Source organism: Zalophus californianus, chromosome 11, assembly GCF_009762305.2.
Source record: "Zalophus californianus isolate mZalCal1 chromosome 11, mZalCal1.pri.v2, whole genome shotgun sequence".
NCBI lineage: Eukaryota > Metazoa > Chordata > Mammalia > Carnivora > Otariidae > Zalophus > Zalophus californianus.
Genome location: NC_045605.1, coordinates 76,170,891 through 76,184,326, shown reverse-complemented (window position 1 = coordinate 76,184,326; position 13,436 = coordinate 76,170,891). Strand labels below are relative to the sequence as shown.

The 13,436-nt window shown below is 38.8% G+C and overlaps 1 protein-coding gene across 1 annotated transcript in view; it reads right to left on the bottom strand.

Annotated features, from left to right (window-relative positions):
- The window catches only part of SLC17A6 (solute carrier family 17 member 6), a 42,400-nt gene that overhangs the window by 23,205 nt on the left and 5,759 nt on the right, over positions 1–13,436 (bottom strand). The window lies entirely within an intron of this gene.

The window sequence follows — 13,436 nt, the reverse complement described above, 5'->3', positions numbered from 1 at the left end:
CACCGATATGATGCTATTAGGCACTCAGGGGAAAAGTTAAAGATGGCCCAGGATATAGTAGGAGAAAGGAAGGGAGAGACAAGTAGCAAGAGACAACTTAAACCAAAGGTCATAATAAGAGTACAAATGAAAAGCAAAAGAGGGAAAAATCCATTCCAGCTGGGGTGACCAAGAAGTGAGCCCTTCATAGGGAAACTTCCACGTTGGGTCTTGGAAGATGAATGTTAAAAAACAAACAAACAAAAAGAAGGAAGAAATTCCAAAAAGAGGAAATGGATTGGCAAAGGTTCAAAAAATGGAAGAGATTTCATTCTGTATCAGAAACTAGGTCAGTATTTAAAATGGCTGGACATGGTGGTACCCAGGACCCTGAGTAACAGAAGTAAGACCATCAAGAGTGAAATTATGAACAAGAATGGCGTAAGGAGGGTGTGAGGAAATACAGACTGAACAAAGAGGGGAAGAGCAAAGTCTTGTAAGTCCATGGCATCCTGGAGACGATGCAACTTAGAGTGATTGTAGCCGGTAAACAATGATTAAGCCCTTAAGGTGAAGTAAACACGAAGCTTACTAGAATTAAGGACAGAGGGATCTATGAGGCCAGGGAGACAGAAAGTGATCAGGATCCATGTAAATTTAGGCAAGATGCTGACTTGCAGAGGAGCAAGGCGCCAAAGTCACCAATGGTGGTAGAGGGGGAGAAAGTGACCTAAATATGGTACAGAAATTTTTATTAAGACCCTAGCTTCATCCCTTAATAACTGCATGACTGGAAAATTACTTAACATATCTAGGCTTCTGATTCCTTGTCTATAAAAACGGCAGAGCCATGTAATGGTCAAGAGCATGGATTCTAAGGTTGGCTGCCTGACTTCAAAGTTCATTTCTATCATCTATTTCTTGAGTGATCTTGAGCAGTTTATTTAACTATGCTTCATTCCTTGTCTACAAAATGAGGATATTAACAGAACCTATGTGTTTTTATAAGTAAGGCATCTAGAAGAATGCCTGGCATATCCTAAGCATTTAAAAGGTGTTAGGATCTGTACAACAATGATAGTCATCTATTACATGTCATAGGATTGCTGTGAGGCTAAAAATGATGCACTTAAAAGGTGTCTGGCACATAGAAATAAATCCATAAATGTGAGTCAGTCAAGTAGAAATAATAATAAATCGCCAATGGTTATTGAATTGTTAGTGTATGTCAGTCACTGTTCTAGATTCTCATTTTAAGTTAACAATAATATCAGCATGTTGCTAATGCTGTTCTTATTTCATAGATAGAATAATTAAGTGCAAGTGAGTTTAAATAGCTTGCTACAGTCACATAGATACTAAGTGGAGAATTATGGTTTGTATTGACTCAGTCTGGTTATTGATCCTAGATACTCACCTGCTAAGTCCTACTCTACTGTAATAACAACAGAACTAGTACTCACATAGTGACATCAGCAGCAGATAAAATGGCAACAATTTTGGAAGACAAAAACTTGTTGAATAATGGATGATAGCAGCAGTGAGGAGTAAAAAAAAAGGCTTCTACTCCTGTTCTAGGTTTCAAAGTAGTTAAACTGAGAAGCTTATTTAGGGAGGGTTTTATCTTTTTATGAGCAAAGTCTAGCTTTCAAAAGAGAAATGGAAGAAATAGAACTAAGTATGGAATACAAGTTCCAGAATATAAAATAGTTCAGCACAGTGATTCTCAGATTTCATCATTCACGATCATCATCTTCGGGGGCTTGTTCAAACACAGAATCCTGGGTACCGGAGCTTCTGGATCGGGAGGTTTGTGTGGAGCCTGAGAATTTGCATTTCTAACGAGTTTCCAGATGATGCTGATGTTACTTTTCCTGACTTGAGAATCGTTGGTTTAGGAGTACTATGCTAGATATTCCCCCAAGACATCACAAAAAGGACAGATCGGGGCAGGACTGGGGACAAGCCTAAAATGGACAGAGGTAGACCTAGCTGGAAAAGGGGGTTTACCTTTATTTATAGAGGGCAGGGGCAAGAATGGAATGGAAACACTTGGTAAAAGGGGCAATATCATTTACAAGCACAAATTGTAATTAGATGGTTGGATCAAGACCCAAAATGAAGTTCTCTGGCCTAATTTCGACTGCCTTAACCGGCCAAATTGACTGAACAACTGCCATATTTCTCCTGGGGACATATAAACCGCATAACATAATATTAAGAATAAAAACTGTGGTTATGGTATGTGAATTCAAATTCCAACTCCAATTTCTTTCTAAGTATAATGTTGGGCAAGTTGTTATTATTTAAATTCTCTAAGCCTTACTTTTTTCCATTTGTAAAATGGAAATAATCAGTTTTCATACTTCAAAGAACTATCATGAAGATTAAAGGAATCAGTTATGAAAGGGGACAGTGCCTGGTTCATAGTAAATGGTTTATAAATATCAGCTATCATTATACAGGAATTTCCCAACATTCATTAGAGTTTTCAGAGAATTCTTATTCTTTGCCCTTTTTTTTCCCCAGCATGCTTTTGCCCTGGTGAAATAGTATTGTTTCTGTAACAACGGATTCAGAGTTGTTCCATGTCATCTTGAAATTCTATCAGCTTAGGGATGCCTGGGTGGCTCAGTCAGTTAAGCATCTGCCTTTGGCTCAGGTCACGATCCCAGGATCCTGGGATCCAGCCCTGCATCCCTGCTCAGTGAGGAGTCTGCTTGTCCCTCTCTCTCTGCCCTTCCCCCCAATTTGTGTTCTCTCTTGCTCGCTCTCTCAAATAAATAAATAAAAATCTTTAAAAAAAAAAAAAAGAAATTCTATCAGCTTAAAGTGCACAAGGACATAGAATAAAAATTCTATCTCCCATTCTGAAGGCATACAGAATGGATTGAACTGCATCAGGCTCTCAATCTGTACCTCAATAGGCCATCTAAAATATCTGGCAGGAAACAAAACATTTTTTAAAAATGTATGGCATTGTCCAAATGAATTATATGTGTCTTGGTACTTAGCATACTTCCACCTTTACCCCTAATACCTACCCACCACACACAGATACACACACACACACACACACACACACACACACACACACACACACACACACCTCTTTTTTCAGATAATCTTTTCTCTCAGGTATCCCTCAAACAACTGTAGATTGCTTTTGTAAGACTTAACTCAAGAGATCACATGTTCCCCTACCCCCCTGCATTATTTGTGGGGAACACAGTCCAGGTCTTTATTTCACTTCTTCAAACCCCACGATGCTAGCAGAATGCTTTGTACATGATATGCTCTTAAGAAATGACCACCCAGGGACACCTGGGTGGCTCAGTTGGTTAAGCGTCTGCCTTCAGCTTAGGTCATGATCCCAGAGTCCTGGGATCGAGCCCCATGTCCGGGGGGGGGGGGGGGGGGAGGGGTCCCTGCTCAGCGGGGAGTCCCTGCTCAGCGGGGAGTCCCTGCTCAGCAGGGAGTCTGCTTCTCCCTCTCCTGCTCTCCCTGCTTGTGCTCTCTCTCTGTCAGATAAATAAATAAAACATTTTTTAAAAATGACCACCCAGTTACTTTTGTATAAAGACTTTAAATAGAGGTCAATGATAACTTCCCTTTCTGAGGTATATGTGGGTGATAACAGATCTTTCTTCTTTGAACCTTTATTATTCCGATATCCTTTTCAATCAATTGACCATTTCTTTGTTCTTGCACTTTTAGTGGGGATGAACTGCTGTTCTGGGTATCCTAATAATCCTAGGAAGCTGAGTTACTCTCATAAAATAACTGTAGGATGGCAGCTACGGACTAGAATTTAGAGTATTCCTGTGGATAAATCCTCACTTGAGATAGTTGCTGAGTTCAAGTACGTGGCCCAGTCTGGCCTCACCCTTGTCTTCCCAACAACACTGTAGAATCTCCTGAAACCAACTGCCATTACATTCTCTGTTTATCACAGCATCCTCATCAGCCTTTGAAACCACTGTCTCTAAAGCTCTGCTTTCAAAATTAAATTAGGTGGTAATGCTTCAGAGATGACATATTGTCTTCTTAAAGAATCCCACCATTTATCAATTTTTAATGTCCCCATTGTGTATATTGTATTATGCTTGAGAGTCATTAGTTTTGTTTGGCCCGATGTCAACAAAAACAAACAAACAAACAAGCAAACATAAGCATTGAATATATTTTTGATATCTCGGTAGAAGAAAATAGATTATACACCAAGAAACATTTACTATTCTTTTTTCATAATCTCTAGCACTGGTTCCAACATTGACACATAATTGCATTTCAGAGCACTGCTGCTAGGAAAGCAATCCCCACCATAATAGGTTTCCAAGTTTATCCTGATTAGAAGGCTTGTCTAAAAACCAAAATCAGGCAAAAAATGTCTTAAATTATTCCACAGCCATGTTCTTTCCTATGAGCTTAGCCTAGCACTAAGTAATACAGCGAACTTTTCTAAGAGACTGTAAAATCAATGTTTTAAAGAGCACACAGTAAAGTTACTTAATAGGAGAAATGTTTTTAGTAAAGAAGCATGTCCTTTGAAATCAGACATCCTGGGGTTGATACCCCAGCTCCTCCCCTTATCAGCCAGTGATTGTGGGGGAAATAAGTACTATTTTGTGTTCAGTTCTGTCATCAGTAAAACAAGTGTTAAGAATGTCTGCCTTATAGTCTCTACGAGGAAGAAAGATGATCGCTATACATAAAAAGTTTAGTGATACATATATTTAGTATTGTATTCAATTCTAATTTCATCTGCCTCCTGAAATGGGGAACTAAGGCAATTATAAAAACAATTTATAACTCATATCCTCTCTCTCTTTCCAACCCAATACAAATGTACTATTTAGGGAGAGGTAGAAACGCTATCCCTGAATGATCTACTTCTCTTTGATTGAAAAGCTTTCCTGATACTCACTCATCCCTCTCCATGGTGCCTGGTTAGAGTAGCACTTCTCTTTCCATTCAGTAAAGCTGGCTTTGTTTTTCCCTGTTTTAATCTAAAAGCTCGATTTCTAAACTCTTTTTAACTACAGGGAAGGGGGATGCTGTAGTTTACTCCATCACATAAATTAAGCAATCTTGTTACTGCTTGACTTCAGTAGGGCTTAAGAAGAACATCTATGCTGCTGTTAAGTTTCATTTTTACAATTTCTTTTTTTATTTTTTTGTCTTTTGAAATTTCATTGTGGATTTTCTGCGGTACATTTTCTATGTTTCTCAATAGGCTAAAGGCTAAGTTTAGAGACCTATCAAATAATAATGTAGTTTATTTGAGAATGTGTTAATGAATGCTGATTATAGAATAGAAATTTAAGACCCTATTCAATATAAGTAACCAACTACATGTTTGTAAAATTAAGCTGACTTCTGATTTATAGTCTGGGTTTTGTTTTGGGTTTTTTGTTTGCTTTATAATCTATGTCAGTTAAGAAGCTCACTTATGGTCTGATCCACCACTTATTCTAAGTAAAGGTGAATAATGTATAGGTAAATAAAGAAATATTATACTTTACATTTAAAAAAACACATTTTCTCTAAACAATTTCCCCAAATAAATATTTGTCTATTTTTAACATATTTGTTTACTTTGTAAATCTAAGTTCTCTATAATACCAGGCAGCATATGTAATATCAGGCAATAAATTCAGTACTACGTATAAAAATAAACCACCAGTGAAAATACTAACAAATTACACAAAATTTTTCAGCAATGAACTAAACTAAACCATTTGTTTCACTGAACAATTAAGCCATGTAGTTATTAATTAAATAAATTTTGCCAAACTTGAAGTTCCACACTGGAAGTTGCATCTCAACTAGCATGATATTTCATTTCGCCTACAGTCCTTCTCGTTATATAATTGGCAGCTAAAGTTCTACCTGAAAAACCCATGTTTGTGACTATAAGTAAGAGACGGGTGTCAGTAATTGGGCCAAGAAAAAAAAAGGCAAAGAAACATGCAAACTAAATGTGAAAAATCTTAACATCTCAAATGCCTTAAGAACAGGATTAGAAACTGATGGGTGCTCTCCATTTCTCAAAGAACATCATAATCTCTGTGAAATAAAATAAGGGCCATTTACTAATAAGAAAGATTGCTTTCAAAATGACAAACCACTTGAAAGCTACTTAGAATTGTTTTTTTCCTCATGATTTCCCCTGCAGCAAATGACATATTAAAATGAATTCAATTTGTTTATTTTCAAGTTAAAACCTAATTTCTACTTGTTTTACCTCTGCTTGTTACACACACACACACACACACACACACACACACACACTCTCTCTCTCTCTCTCTCTCTCTCTCTTCTTTGTCTTCCAGTGTGAAATGATTATATCCTCTTACACAGAATAACTTTAAGGACACGGGTGTGTGTGCATTTGTATGTGTGTGTGGTAGGAGGCTCTACATTACTAAACAGATCCCAAAATTGAGAAGCATATAGTGTCCCTGATACAGAAATGTTTGGAAAAGCAAATGCAATTGCTGAAAACCTGCATCACACCCTGCCTGATGATTAAGATTCGGTGTGCTCCAGGGTGAGTTAGCTGTGAAATTCTCAGTCATGTTATTTCCCTCTGACCCACAGCCACAATACCCTCAGCTACCAAGCCCAACCCAAACGGATTTGCCTGGTAGAGGTGACAGGAACACTGGTGCCTTGCCACTTCTATAGATGATATCCATTTTCCCCAAATCGATCAATCCATTTCCATTTGGACAGTGGCTTGTCTCTTAACAGGGAACTAGCGTTCCTCACCCCAGGTGTGGCACTAATCCTGTCCCAGCGGGTGCGTAGGATAGACTGATTCAGGCTGTTTAATCTATTTAATCTAATCAAATCAGGGCTCTGGCGCCTCCCTTCGTCACATCTGATGCCCCATTCCCATATTTAAAAAGGAACACACAAGCACAAGCCAGCCCTCTGGGTCCCTTGGTACATCATTAAGTTGTAAAAATGACTTCATCACTCATGACAGAGAAATTAGACAGCCCCAGCAGTGGCATATGGCAGCGGGACAATCATTCCACCAGCTGCCCACCTGACTCTCTCTTCCCTCAAAATGACGGCCCTCTCCTCCTGAGGCTGCCTCGGCACTACTATCGTTGGATGTGGCAGCCACAGGGGAAGTCAGAGCTAGTAAAGGATGAGAGGAGAGGAGAATCAAAGGAAAGAGAAGCTCTTGTCAGCAAACCACGTGCAAGCCCTTAGGGACCCCTCCCTCTCTCACTCCATTTATTCGTCTTGTGGAAAGGTATTTTCTTTTGTCAGAAAAAAGGAAGGTCTCTTCCACTTTGTCCCTCTAGAGCCCACAATGGAAAGGCAGCGAGATGTTTGATAGGCTGCTAGATGAGTGAAATAGAGAGTCACCTCTGGTCCTAAAGGACCAGATCATGATAAACCATTTCTACCACAGCAGGATGGTGGTCTCTTGCTGCAGCTTTATGTTCATAGTCTGAATTATTTTCTCACACAAAAGGAATTTGCAAATGTTTCTCACAGGAAGGATTACAGAACCCCTGCTTTCAATAGATGTTGCAATGGATAGGTAAGTAGAGAGGAAAAAAATGAGTGATAGATGATAGATGATAGATAGATAATATTTGTATATGTGCAAACAAACTGAGGGTTCTAGAGGGGAGGGGGTGGGGGGATGGGTTAGCCCGGTGATGGGTATTAAGGAGGGCACGTATTGAATGGAGCCCTGGGTGTTATACGCAAACAATGAATCATGGAACACTACATCAAAAAGTAATGATGTAATGAACGGCAATTGACATAACATAATAAAATAAAATTTAAAAAAAGAATTAATTTCCAATGCTTATTCCAGTAAATAAAGCACATCTTCATTGTTTTATTTCTGTGAAGGAAAGAGAATAAAACCGGTAAAATTGTCCCTTCCTGGGCTTAAAATATGAAGATGTTATGTTCAAAGTATCTTCATTCCTCTCTTTCTGAAAATCCCTCTCACAAGAGAATTTTTCAGAATCAGGCAAGCCAGAATATTTACCTAAAGTATACCAAATTTCATTTTTATAAATGCAAATTCACATGAGTTAACAGTTTTAAAATCCATGCATTTGAATTTGTTGATTTTTTTTAAGTATAAACTATTCTCTCTTTCATAACAGTGGTATGAATTGAGTTGTATCCATCAAAATCCTGAGGAAGAATATCTTCCTTTTTGCAGACAAAAGGTCTAAATTACCCCCCTACCCCCGCCACCTTGCCCAGTGACGCTCAAACCTCTGAAATATTGCAGGAGCGCATACTACCAAAGGGCTGATTAGGGAGAAAAAGTTCTAAATGCCATATTTTCTCTTATAGAAAATCACACTATTTGTTTAAGTCATTATCAAGTTTGGGTTTTTGTCTCTTGCAGAGAAAACAACAGAATCATTCATGCTGTAGACAAATCATTTGGGAGTCCACACACACACACATACATACACACACACACACACACACACACAAATACAGTATGTTTCTCCTGCCACCAAAATGTAAGAATCCCTTGGGCCAGCTAAAGGCTTCTTTTTCTAATTCTTGGATTTCTATCCTGTATTTGGGGCTTGATAGATTGTAGGCACTCCTTGACAGAGCAGATGGCTCAGCTTGAGGCAGAGATGCTAAATTTCAGTGTAGAGATAGCCTGAGGTCATGCGTTGCTGGACACCTGAGTTTTAGTCCCAATCTGGTGGGCAAATCACCACCTCCCTGATTCTCTATTTCCTTTCCTGCTCTCTTAAGTGAGAAGATTGGATTAGATGAGCCTTATCCCTCTCTAATATGGATTCTTTCTGTTGGCTGATGTTCACTGCATGTTACAGACACATAGGATCCTCAATCTCTTATTCAAATAAAGAACTTTTTTTTTCTTTAGCAAAAGTCAAGTTAGAAACCCAAGAAATACCTGAAAAGACAAAATGTTGCACCAAGAATTAAAACCTTTTTAAATAAAGGAGTAGAGGGAAATAAACTGTAACTTTTAACAGAGAAGTCTAACCTCAAACTTAAATGGATTTCTCTAAGTGTTTTTATAATGCCTGACTAGAATTCAAAGACTGAATGCACTGAACTACTAGCACTCTCTATACCCTTGGCTAAAAAGCTTTCCTAAAACAGTCTTTCAAATGAGACTTAAGGCATTACCAGTGAACAATAATTTTAGCTGGAATAATGTGTATAGGGAAATAATTTTAAAGCTAGAAATCTGACAGGTGGAAAGATGCGTTTTTATCACGATAGAAATAATCCTTTTGCATTACTAATACTTAAGACCAATTTAAACATAAGTAATACTGGATGGCCTTAAGATATTATTTATTCTTTCATTTTTTTTCTGAAGTTAGGACCTAATTCATAATAAATGATAACAGCCAACACCTAGTGAGGGACAGGCACTTCTTTTTTTTTTTTAAGATTTTATTTATTTATCTGAGAGAGAGAGAGAGAGAATGAGAGAGAGAGGGGAGAGCATTAGAGGGAGAAGCAGACTCCCTGCCGAGCAGGGAGCCTGATGTAGGACTCGATCCTGGGACTCTAGGATCATGACCTGAGCCGAAGGCAGTCGCTTAACCAACTGAGCCATGCAGGCGCCTGAGGACCAGGCACCTCTAGAAACCTTACACATATTCTCTTATTTAGCTGTCACGATAATCATATCAAGTAGGTTCTTTGATTAGTCCCCTTTTACAGAAATATAAACTGAAGTTCAGAGGAGTTAAGTAATGTTTTATGTCATTCAGTTATTAAGTAGTACCTTCAGGAGTCTGAACCCACAGAGTTTGTCTTTGGAACCTGTATCTTAACCACTTTGTCATATTGCCTTTTAAAAAAGGCCCAAACACTTTGTTGGATGTTCATTTTATTTATTCAACAAATATCTGGGGCGCCTGGGTGGCTCAGATGGTTGGGTGTCTGCCTTGGGCTCGGGGCATGATTTCCAGGTCCTGGGATGGGATCAAGCCTGAAGGGAGCCTGCTTCCCCCTCTCCGATTGCCTCTCTCCCCTGCTTGCACTCTCTCTGTCTCTCTCTCTCTCTCAAATGAATAAATAAAATCTTTTAAAAAGTATCTGTCTTGGGCCAGGCACTCTTTGAGATGCTAGGGATATAGCAGTGAAAACAACATGGATACAAAATAAATAAATAAATAAAACATGGATACAATTGCCTGCTCTCATGGAGCTTACACTTTATAGGACAAAACAAAAAGATAAATAAGTAAAATACTGGCATGACAGCTGGCCATAAGTGCTAAATAAAAAACGAAGTCACCATTGGCAGATCAAGAAGATATGAGCAGGATAGGAAAAATTTTTAAATAAGGTTTATATAATATTGCCACCTAGACAGAAGAAAGAATAGTCTTTGAGAAGATAAAATTGTCCCTTGAAAATGTAATGTTGACCAAATATTCTTTGGTAAATCTGACCATCTGTGATTATGCCCTTTGCAAAAATTCTGTTGTTTCTCCTGTTAAGTACTTGCCTAGGTTCTTCATCAGTCGAAATGCAAGGTAAAAATAATCCTTAGCAATTTCACATTTGTAATTATCGGGATTACTGTTAAGCCCCATGTCCTGTACTGTTTAAAGACAACATTAATTTGCCCCCAACACATTGTTATCACTATAGTGAACATGTTCTCTTCTAGAGACACTACAGATTTTGTAAGAAATCTCCCTTTGGTTCCTCATCCCAAAGCCCTCCAGGGAGGTGACTAAATTCTCCTGTCCACAATGTGCAATAGCCCTTAAAGAAAAGACAAAGGAAAAAATGATGTAAGAGTCCTCCTCGGGGACTGAGATTTCTCTCCCCTAGCTTTTTTTTCTCAATGAGGAAGAAAGCAAGAATACTTAGAATCGACCAGAAAAGGGACCAAGATGCTGTATTCTGACTAAGGGTGCAGCTGCTTTTGCTTAAAGCATAAAATGGAGAAGCCACATCATTGCTGTTGGTTTTTCATTGAGAAATTTGCCAGGAGGTGTATCCAGGAGCCTTTCTCTCCAAGACACACACCTCAGTTCCTCTACTCCAGTTCCGCCCATAACTGTCATGGCAAACACTTTCCAAAGTGAGCTCCTTTTACACCTAGAGGGAAAGGAATCTGTCCCCAGTACCCCACCCAAGGGAAATCTTGTTCTACTATTAGATGATCTATAGGGAGAAGTTTATTTGAATAGGCATACAATATTTGTAGGTGGAAAACTGGTCTTGCTGTGTTGTTTTTACTGTTTTTGAAAAAGGATCATACTAGGAAATGTACATCTTTCAGACCAATTCTAAAAATCTCTGAGATTTTGTGTTAACAAAAAAGTTCTAAGATAAAATTCTATGTAGCATATATAGGACTATTTGGACATTTACCAACATGTTAACAAAAGGGTCTCTGTGTGATTAATTTATGATTTTTATTATATTTTCTTTTTAATATATTTTTCTTAGGATACAATACTTTCATCATCAGAAAAGGGAATGTTACATATTTTTTAAATCTGTTTTCACCGGAAGCTTCAACTGTATTTGTAACATTTTTTATATTTTTAAAATGAGACAAATGTCAAAACCCTAAGGTCTGATAAGGAAGTTAGTCTATATCCTCTATATGTTTGTCATATTTTACAATAAATTTTAGTTTTCTCAGTCTTGGAGAACAGAAGACATTGAAAACATTATGAAAATATTAAGTTTCTCTCCCTTGACTATCCATATAAAGGTAAGGTGAATTCAGATCCAAATATGACTTCTAAAGTTCACAATTTTTTCCTTTAAGAAAAATCTACCAAATAAACCTGAGGTATCATACTAAACATAACACAAATGATAGTATAGAAATGATCTTGCTTTTTTTTCCCCCTAGGAAAACCTGTTTACTGACCTCCCAGTGTTACAAAGAGGGAAAGCTGGGGCATCCCTGGTGTTTTTTCCTGGCAGGAAAATGTTAGCATTTTAACAATTGGCAAGATGAAGGTTTTGACTCTGAAAAAAAACCTTAAAGGCCCAGCCATTGTAGTTTCATTTCACATTACACTGAGTTTCTTGTATCATTTTTGTTTTTTTGTGAATTATTGGTTGTTTTCCCCCTGAAGTGAAAATATTCCATATACGTATGTTTGGATTATCTTTCTGTGAGGTTTATTTTGTTTTAGGAAAAAAAAAAATGAGAAAAAAAAAGATTCAAGACATTATGCCTTAGGGATATGGAAGCCAAAAATGTAACATGTTAATTACCAGTACTATTTAAGGAAATATTTTCTTTAATTTGATTTATCCCATCCATAGAATTGGGTTCTCTAAATAGTTAATGATTTTCATTTTAAAATGATTCCTTTTTTAAAAGAATAGTTTGTCTCTGGTTGGGTCTGAGTACCAACCATCATGATGTCAGGGTAAACATGATATTCAAAAGGCACTATTCCTAATCTTTTACTCTCTTCTTTTGACATTTTGAAGGACTGTCCAAAAATCTTGGCCCAAGCAATTGTGAAGCCTAAAAGAAATTTCCAAGAATTCTTCCCAAGGCTTTGGAGAGGACAGAAAAATCTTGGGCAAGAAGTCATCGCTGGTGAATGGGGTCTTAGGTGACAAAGCCCCTGGAAGAGGCCTCCTCGGAGATTTTATTGAGAAATGAGGAGGGACCAGTTTACAAAAGCAAAGAGGAGATCAAGACTAGAGAGGTGCCCAGTTCAAGATATCTTCCCCAGAAAATCTGACTTTGGAGGGGAGGGAGAAAGGCGAAGTCATAGATACAAAGTCGGAGGAAAGACCGGAAGTCTTTTTTGGGGGTCTTTATGAAAAAGTGAGTGTGTGTGTTCTTTCTGTTTTATAGTTCAGATTTAAGGAGAATTTATTTAGTTTTATTTATCTTAATATACACAATGAAGCAAATAAAGCTGCCTCTCATCCTGCAGTGGCCGGACTGTGCTCTTAGACATCCCCACCCCTTATGCCCCATACTTTGGGGGTGTCTCTGCAGGCGACCCCAACAACATTCCTGGAGCTGGCGTTAGGACCTTGGCTGCAAAGCTGGAAGCCTGGGGACTCAGCTGAGCTCCTTCCCTACCCCGCCCCTACTCACTGGCACTCATTAACAGGTGGAATCGCACCCCGGGCGCCTGAAATCCCGCCTGCCTCCATAGAAACAAATCCTTCAGACCCAGAGCACCATCTGGGCGGGCTCCGTGGCCTGGTGTTCGATGCGCCCTGCCGGGAGGTCAGCACCACAAGGAGCCGGGGCACCCGAGGGACTCACTGGCGAGAGCGCAGCACGTGTCTCTACCCCACTAAACACACACACACACACACACACACACACACACACACACACACACACACACACACACACACACACACACACACACCCTCCCCTTTGTGCACCCAGCCGCTCAGTCCCCTCTCGAGCCCGGGCCCCCGAGGGGCGCAGTGGCGAGAGTGCA